This window comes from Alligator sinensis, unplaced genomic scaffold, assembly GCF_000455745.1.
Source record: "Alligator sinensis unplaced genomic scaffold, ASM45574v1 scaffold289_1, whole genome shotgun sequence".
Taxonomy (NCBI): domain Eukaryota; kingdom Metazoa; phylum Chordata; order Crocodylia; family Alligatoridae; genus Alligator; species Alligator sinensis.
Genome location: NW_005841881.1, coordinates 2,457,279 through 2,466,168, shown reverse-complemented (window position 1 = coordinate 2,466,168; position 8,890 = coordinate 2,457,279). Strand labels below are relative to the sequence as shown.

Below are 8,890 nucleotides of genomic sequence, written 5' to 3'. Positions count from 1 at the left end.
ACTACCTCGCGAGTCTTTCTCTTAATGGTAATTTGGGGAGGGGGGCTCACATTCATGGCCCAGGGCAGGTTGATAGAGCAATTTAGTCTTCTTGATGTTGAGAGAGAAGCCCAAAGTTAAATGAGCTTCTCCATAAAGATCCAGGGAAGTCTGGGGGTTTTCCTTAGTGTACGCAAGGATGGTACAGTCATCAGCATATTGAAGGTCAAGAATGGTTGTTTTGAATATTTTCATCCTCAAGTGAAAACATCACAGTTGAAAAAGCCCTCTATACATTCAGTATTATATATCAATTGCCAAGATGACTGTCAAAAATGGAGAACAGACTTGGGGCAATAACACATCCTTGCTTGACCCAAGTTTGGATGACAAATGGATCTGTCTCTAATCTACTACATAGAACAGTCTCATTCATCTGGTCATGAAGAAGCCTCAGGACTTTTCAGGACATCCAAATCTGGCTAGTACTTTCCATAAGGCTTCACAATTGATTGAATAAAAGGTCAATGAAGGCTGTATACAAGACCTGATGTAGTTCCCAACACCTTTCTTGAACCTGGTGGACAACAAAGATCATGTCAGTTGTCTCACTGGATGGTCCAAAAAACAAACTGAGGCTCTGAGATGACTTTCTCAGCAAGAGCTAGAAGATGGTTCAAGAGGATGTGAGCAAGGATTTTACCTGCTGTGGAAAGGAGGATTATATCTTGATAGTTCCCACACATAGACATCTCCTTTCTTGAAGATATTCACAATGTTGGCATTTCTCAGGCCCTCAGGCATCTCTTTGTTGTTCTAACTTCATGGAATAAATTTGTGGAGTATCAGTACCAGTTTGTTACTGACACCCTTGTATATTTCAGCAGATATGCCATCTGATCTAGTGGCCTTTTTGTTTTTGGTTTCTTTGATGGCATTCTGGGATGGGAGGGTTGGAGAGGGATCCCCTTTCAGGATGCTGGGGGATGGACTTGGTGGTATCTACCACAGTGGACTCATGGTTTAGGAGTGACTCAAATTGATCTTTCTGTCCAGCTTGGTTAGATGCTTTGTCTTTGAGAAGTGTTGAGCCATCTTGCAATTGAAAGAAGGCATGATTGTGGAAAGTTGTGCCATAGATGGCTTTTGTTGCTTGAAAAAAAGCTACACATCATATTTGTCAGCATAGAGTTGGATATCCTTAGCTTTATCTTGCTTCCACTGAGCTTTGATTTCCTGGATCCTCCTTCAAGCTTCGGCTATGAGGATCTGATACCTCTGCTTCTTCTGCTGAGATAGCGTGTCAGCTTGCCAAGCAGAATGAGTTGTTCTGGTCAAGGAGGGTTTGGATCTTGGTGTCACTCTCACCGAACCAGTCTTGGCATTGATGGGTGGAATAGACTATGGATTCAGCACAGGCCACATAGATGAGAGTTTTAAATACCTTCTAGAGTTCCTCAATGTTGCCTTATTTGTGGACAGGGCAGAGAGCTTTCCATGGAGACACAGTTGGAGATCCTTACAGACCTCTGAGACTAAAAGAGATTCGGTATTGAGGATCTGTCAAGGGAGTAATGTGTTCTTCTGTTTGGGCAGCCTGTCTCCCTCTCATCTGCCATGCCTTGATGTATTGTTGAATTGGAAAAATACACAGTGGAAAACTGCCTTAGATATGTGGCCTTTATGTCGGCATCAACATACATGGCTCCACCTTTTCCTACACCGTGTCCATCCTCCCTCCCTACACCGTGTCCATCCTCACCCTCATATCTCAACAGCAGTTGGTTAACAGAGTCCTTTGTTAGGACCCATGATGATTACTTTCACCCTCCAAACTTAGGTGCCCCATTGAGGATGATTGCTAGTTCCTCAATCTTTTATTTGCTTATAATTATTCCAAAGCAAAAAACAGTAACTTAAAGAAAGGGATGAGTATGCCGTCATAAATTTCCCGCTTCCTGGAATTCTGTTCCAGGACAGGCTCTTGTGGACCCATCTGCAAAGTCCTGGGTCTCTCAGCTACAATCCCAACCATAAGAAATTAATAAAGTCCCGGGTCACACACAGCAGCTGGTAATGCCCCCAGTGCATAGTCTCTCTTTCTTCAGAAAAATCTTCCCAAGCTGTTAACCCTCACAGCATGGGTTCTGTCCCACCTCTGTAGCAACTGGAGGGTCCCCTTTACTTGAGGGTGACTGCAGTACTTGGATTACAGTCCTCCCCCAACAGGGGTCTTCGCCTCCTGAGTTCCGTCTCACCCCTTGGTTGGGGTTTCACTCTTCTACTTATGGTTCCCCTCTGAAACTGCCTCCTTGCTTTACTGTCTTTTCTCCTGAAGATCCTGTGAATTCAACACCATCATCTCCCCAAGGACTACTGGAACTGCTGTTGTAGTCTGGTGTTGCCTCCTGGAATTGCTGTCTGGCACTTGCTCACCAGCTCCTCGGTGCAGGCCCAGGTAAGTTTCTTGTTTTAAACTTCATATGCCTCTGACGTCATTTTCTCATGTCACTTCTAAAGAGGTCATGACATGTTTTTACTTGAGTCTTGCCATCAAATTGCTGGAGTTGGCTCATCTGCAGGATGAGTGCAGTAGGGATGGACTCTGACTCCTGGCTACAGAGTCCTTTGCATTGTTTTTGGCTATTTTTGGTGTTCTGGAGCAAACCAGATGTTCATAATGGACCTGAAAAGACAGTGATTTGTCCAGAAGATATCAGTTCCTCACATAGCTCATGCAATACTGACATCCATTCATTAATGGGATGTAACAATAACATAGTTGAGGAGGTGACAGTGCTTAAAGCGAGAGGGTGTCTCCATGAGTTCTTGTTTTTATTGCTCCATCTGAAGTTTGTATTCATGATGACAAAACCATGCTTTGTGCATTTGCTCAAGAGAAGGATGCTGTTGGGGTTGGCTTTTTACTCCTTTCTTCCCATTTGTGCCATTCTAGACTTCCAGGTCATGTCCAGCTCTAATACTGAAGTCACCTAGGAGAATGATTTTGTCTTACTTGAGAGCATTGGTCAGAACATGGTCAAAGTTATAGTAGAACTGTTCTTTGACATCACTGTCAGCATGAAACATTGGGGCATTCATGCTGCTGATGGTGGTGTACTGGTTGTTACTGAGCTTAAGACAAGGGTTATAAGATGTTTATTAATGCCCACAGGGCAGTAAGTTAACTCACGGGCTAATTCTTGATGCTATGAATGTGTCTGTCCCGGGCCAGTTTACCCTCCAAGGAGAAGGTATAGTCTCCACCTCTTCCCTCAGCTGACCCTCATCCAGTCATCTTGTCTCACTCAGAGCTGCACTGTTGATGTTGTATCTCATTAGTTCCTTCAAGACAATAGCAGTTCTTCTTTCTGGTAATTCATTGTCTTGGTTATCTATCAAGATGTAGATGTTCCATTGTTTTCTTATGATATTTTAGACCACAGAGTGATCCCAACTAGGAGCAGATAAGATAGCCTAAGTTTAGAGCACCTTTTCTAGCCTCTTCCTCATGTAGGATGAGAAGAGGGGATCCAGAATAGGACTGATCAGCCATGGTAACAACTCCCAAATTGCAACCCTGTCTCAACCCAAGTGCAAGATGATTGTCAGGCTTCTGCTGCCTGTGTGCAAATTCATGCTGGAGTCTACAAGATTCTCTAGTCCTGTCCCCATCACCACTAGTCCATCACCACAGGACTTTTGGAGGCTGGTACAGAAGAGCATGTTTTTTCCTGCGCTGGAAGCCTGCACATGACTTTATTTAACATGAAGAAGCTGGTGCACACACAGCAGACACACAGTCTTGACAAGGTGGAGATTTGGGCTCAGTGGCAAGGGAGAACCCTAGACAACAGGAGACCTTCATCTAGCTGCAGCCTTTTCCATCTTCAGAGCCATTAAGATCCTAACATCTTCTTCTGCCTGATATACTGTTGAGGACTTGGGATTGGACCATGATTTGTCTGGAATTTCCCCTCAAGCCTGTTTGTGATGGGCCAGCTTGCCAGGAATATGAGACTCTGGAAAACATAGCTTTGAGGATTGCTGGGACACACAAGCCTATCCATCACTACAAGGTCTCAGTCCATGGAGAGGTGAGCTAACTAGAGATCAGAGGGAGAGGCTACAAGTGGAGCCAGGAGGAGGCAGGCCCTGTGATTTCAGCACTTGAACAATACAATACTTGGATGTATCTGCATTGATAATTATATAGACAAGGTTCTTTGGGTAGATGTGATATATTTTATTAGACCAACTAAAAAGCTGGAAAAATTGTTCTTTGCAAGCTTTGGGGCACACATGCCCTTCTTCAGGCATAGGGAGAGTTTGTGTGCTCTCCTGGGTAGAACAGAAGCCAATATGTAAAATGCAGGTCTATGAAAATGCAAATGTGTGGCAGTCATGTTCAAAGGGAATGGGAGACAATAGGTATGAGAAGGTGATAATGATGTTAGTCTTTTCCACTTTGGATCCAATAAATACACTCCATGTTTTTCTGGGCGATCTTGTAGAATTATAGGAGACACTTACTTCCACAGTATGGACTGGATCACAAGTCATAGAGCATATATATTTTTGGATATATAGCCAGTAGATTTCTCTATAAAATGGTCACCAATCGGCAATGCTGTTTTAAATTTGATTTTAGTGACAAGCAAGGATCCTATGGAAAAAAATGTTCAGATAAAATAATCTTGATTTAAGTAATCATGATTCTGTTTAAGCTAATTTTCAGGACAGAAAAACTGGTTCTATAATTAGGGCACTGGACATCAAAAGGCTGAAATTTCAGAAACTAAGGGAATTAGTTAGAAAAGGTTAACTGGATTTTAGAGCTCAAAGTTTAAAGACAGAAGAGCTGTGGAATTATTTTAAGACAAAAGTGTAAGTACTTTTTGGTGTTTGTGAATTGAAGCAAAAGAAAAAACTTGGTAGGAAAAGACTATAGACCTACCCAGATGAACAAGGACCTTTACCAGGACATTAAGAAAAAGCAGAGGAGATACAAGATAAGGAAGAAAGAATTGATCAGGAAGAGATCTCTTTCAAAGGTCAGAACATGAAGAAATAAAGTGAGAATGCCCAAAGGCTTAGTTGACTTGGATCTTGCAAAGAAAATTAAAACAAACAGCAAAAGGTTCTTTTATGACATATATAAAGAGAAGTGAGGAAGAAGAATTGAGGGTTCCATGTTTACATGGAGCAAACATTTAATGAAAACTTTGCTTCATCTTCAGCGTAGGTGAAGATATAAATAAAGATAATAGTAAGTGCATTGAGTGGGGATGAAAAAGCTTGCTTCTCCTGGCAAAACTGAGGAAGCCCAAAATACTGAAAGAACAGGCATAAGATATAGAATAGATCCTCAATTCAGGCATAATTCCTTGACTAGAGAATATCAAATATAATGCCTACATTCAACAAAGAAAATAAAACCTAGTGACCCCAGCAATTACAGACCCATTTTACACAAATTTCCTATGAGCAAAGATCCTGGTTTTCTAGTTTAATAATTGCAAATTCTCTGATAAAAAATCCAAATTCTTTGATTAAAGAACACACACGGTGTGCTTTTCTGCAATGAAAATGAAACACCACTATATATATAGTGGTATATTTTAATGTTGGCTGAGTAAATAGGTTTTCCATGTATCTTATTCACCTGGTTGCCTTTATTTTTGATAACTTCCAGTTTACAGTCACCTTTTTTAACAGAAGTGACCAAAACCATACATAATATTCAACTGGGGCCTTGCCAATGTCACTGGTAGGCTTCCAAATTGCTTTAAAATTGTAAATATAGCAATAAAACCTTGGGGTAAATGTATACCTATATATATATTAGCTATATACGAGTGCTCCCAAAAGCAATTTGGAAGCCTACCAGTGGCATTACCAATGCCCCAGTTAGAATACCATGTACAGTTTTGGTTACTTCTGTTCAAAAAGGTGGCTTTAAACTGGAAGTTAAAAGAAAAAATAAAGGCAACTAGGTAAATAAGATAAATGGAAAACCTATTTTCTCAGCCAACATTAAAATATACCACCTTATTTATCTTAACAAACAAAGACTGAGGGAGAAATGATTATTTTTTTATATATACATATATGGGGTATCAAGAAGATATCAAGTAAGAAGAGCTCCAAAGGCAACAAACTGGCATGAACACATGAAGGTCATGAGAAAGTGTTCAGATGAACTGCTGGAATTTTTGTGGTTTTGTTTGTCTGGCAGACAACTTAAATGTTAGAGGGGCTGGGAAGGTGCCATGCAGCCTGCACTGCCAGCACTGCAGACAGCCTGCAGACAGCCTGCACTGCCATCACTGCAGACAGCCTGCACTGCAGACAGCCTGCACTGCCAACAGTGCACTGCCGGGGGGCGGGGGGGTGCGGGCTCTGCATGCATCCTAGAATATTCTGCAGGCTCCCATGGCTGCTGGAGAGTGCCAAGAGCACCAAAATGCACAGAGCATTGCTGATTACTTAGCCACCTCAGGAGACCATGCCCTCCCCAACTCCCCTGGGGAACTCCTACCCACAATCTCTCCTCCCTCCCTGGTGTAAGCTTTTGAGAGAGGAGACTGAGAGCCCATCTTCTTTCCTGACATGTTCAAATGAGAAAAAAAACAATTCAAGGCTTGAGGGGGAAGGCTTGGAAAGAGACTGCATGATCCTAGCCCCATTGGGCCCAAGCCAGCCCTGCCCTGCACTACTTCCACACATGAAACCTCACAGATGGCCTGAAGACAGCAGGGGCAGGAGTGACCCAGGGTCAAGCCAATTTGACTCAGCACCATAAGGGTGAGCACAGTTTGGGTAAGCAGAGTTCGGGTCTGCACAGTAATGGTCTGATGGTGAGTGGCTCTGGGGGTTGGCGGGTCTGAATCTGAATCTGGACCTGAGGATCTGGGGGCCCGGGTTTGGGTTTGGGTCCAGGTCAGGGTTTGGTCTTGGGTTTGAGATCTTCCTATGGCCACTAGGCACCTCTTCTCCACCATTGCACAGGGAGTCTGGAAGGGAGTGGGAGTCTGGGTGTGGGGCTTTGGGCCATGTGCAGGGGAGACAGATGCCTCAGCACCCTGAGTCTCTCTGCAGCCCTCAAAGTACAACTTGGGCCTTGTGAAAGGGGTTAGGGTTTCCTGGCCCTAAGGCAGTCAGGGGAAGGGTTTGCTTTATGTTCAGTTGGAGCAGTAAGGACTAGCCTAATAACAGACTGTCTCTCTGGAGGTGGGGGAGACCAAGGTATGCTGGGATGCTGGAAGATGTTGCTTTGGCTTCTATTGGAAGGTAAGTACATAAGTGTTTGTTCTTCTGGGAGAAACTGTCTCGAGAGCCCCTTCTACCAGGTTGTAATTGGGTTAATTTTCTCCTGAAACCACTATTATTGTTCTGGGAAAAACTGTGCACTGTGATTCTCCTGATAGAAACATAATGCTTGAATGCAGCCTTTGACTGGAATTTACAAGATTGCAATGGTCAAAGAACTAAGGGTGCCTATACACAAGCACAGAGGCTGCTACAACACACTGTAATTAGGGAGCGCAGAAGCAGACTTGATTGAGTCTGCTGGAGTGTGACAATTACCACACTCCAGCAGCATCTTCCATCTCTTGTATCAGTGTCCCTGTGCTTAAAAATGGCAACTTGTCAAATGAGCTTTAGTTCAAATGTCCCACCACCATTCTGGGAACCACTCTAATTAAAGTGCTGCAACACACCCCTCCGCCCTGGAGCATGTGTAAAAGTGCCCCAAAATTTTGGAATGGGGTTTCTGAATAGAGTGGTGAGGATAAGGAACCTGAAATGTTTCAAGACAGAGCTTGATAAATTTTTAGAAGGGATAGTGTTCTTGGAGCAATAATCAGCATGAGAGATATAGGTGATTCAAGTATTTGATATCCAGTGACGGGGTTAAAAGGAAATTTGGTTGTTATGCAGAAGGTATCTAGTAAAATCATATTTTAGGGTGTTTGATGATCAGGACTCTGTTCCCTTCCATTAATGCCTTGGGTTGTGTGTTTGTGTGCATATGTGCACTCAGAAGCATTAGACCTTTGACACAATAGAGGTGGAAGTTTGGTTTGGAGGCAGGGGGCAGGGAGGACTTTTGCTCCCACCACTACTAGCTTGACAATTTTATTTAAGGACTTACGCTCAAACTGATCTCCAGAGCTGAAGATCTAAATGGTGGCTGAAAATGTTTTGAACATATATTGACAGAAGGAGAGCCTGTGAGCAGTGCTAGGTCATGTACTCAGGACCCTGCAAAGTCCTCTACTCTGACAACGTGTTGGGCTTGGGTGTGGATAAAAGAAGAGTGAGTGGGTGAGGCTTGTTTCCTGACAATAATCCCAAAATTGCCAGGTAGGATATATAAGACATGATCTCAATGGATCAACTCTGTATAATACTATTCCCTTTTTTTAAAGTGCCTTGACATTGTTTTAGGAGAGGAGTATGCTGTAACGCTGTAAAATCAGGAATACCCTATACCACCTTAGCACTCCCCTAGCCTGTTACAGGTTTCAGACAGATGACTCATAATTTCCATTAGAAATGTCAAAGCTATAGTGAAAAGATGATGCAAAAATCCAGGATGAAACTACACATGTGTTTAGACTAGCATAGGCTTCACTTGTCTATTGACTGAGGCAGGCTTCTTCTAACAGGGAGATCTTCTATCTGTCCTGGGGCTAGTTGCATGACATTCTGTTCCTGATCATGGTCTCATTTACAACAGTGTTCAAAAACAATGTGAGTTTTACTGGAGCTATGTGTGTGTCTGTCCATGTTCACAACAATATTTCATGCACCTGTAGGCATTCTGGAGTAGAGCATCTCAGTGGTAGGTGCTGTCAAACCTGTGCTAAAAACACTGTAGCTAATAGCACTTCATAACATAAAG

At 42.9% G+C, this 8,890-nt stretch overlaps 1 long non-coding RNA gene across 1 annotated transcript in view; it reads left to right on the top strand.

Moving 5' to 3' along the window:
* Positions 1–8,890, top strand: part of LOC102378110 — a 36,582-nt gene that overhangs the window by 8,189 nt on the left and 19,503 nt on the right. Inside the window, exon 2 of the long non-coding RNA XR_323108.1 lies at positions 2,318–2,437. This is a non-coding gene — a long non-coding RNA (uncharacterized LOC102378110). The remainder of the gene's footprint in view (positions 1–2,317; positions 2,438–8,890) is intronic.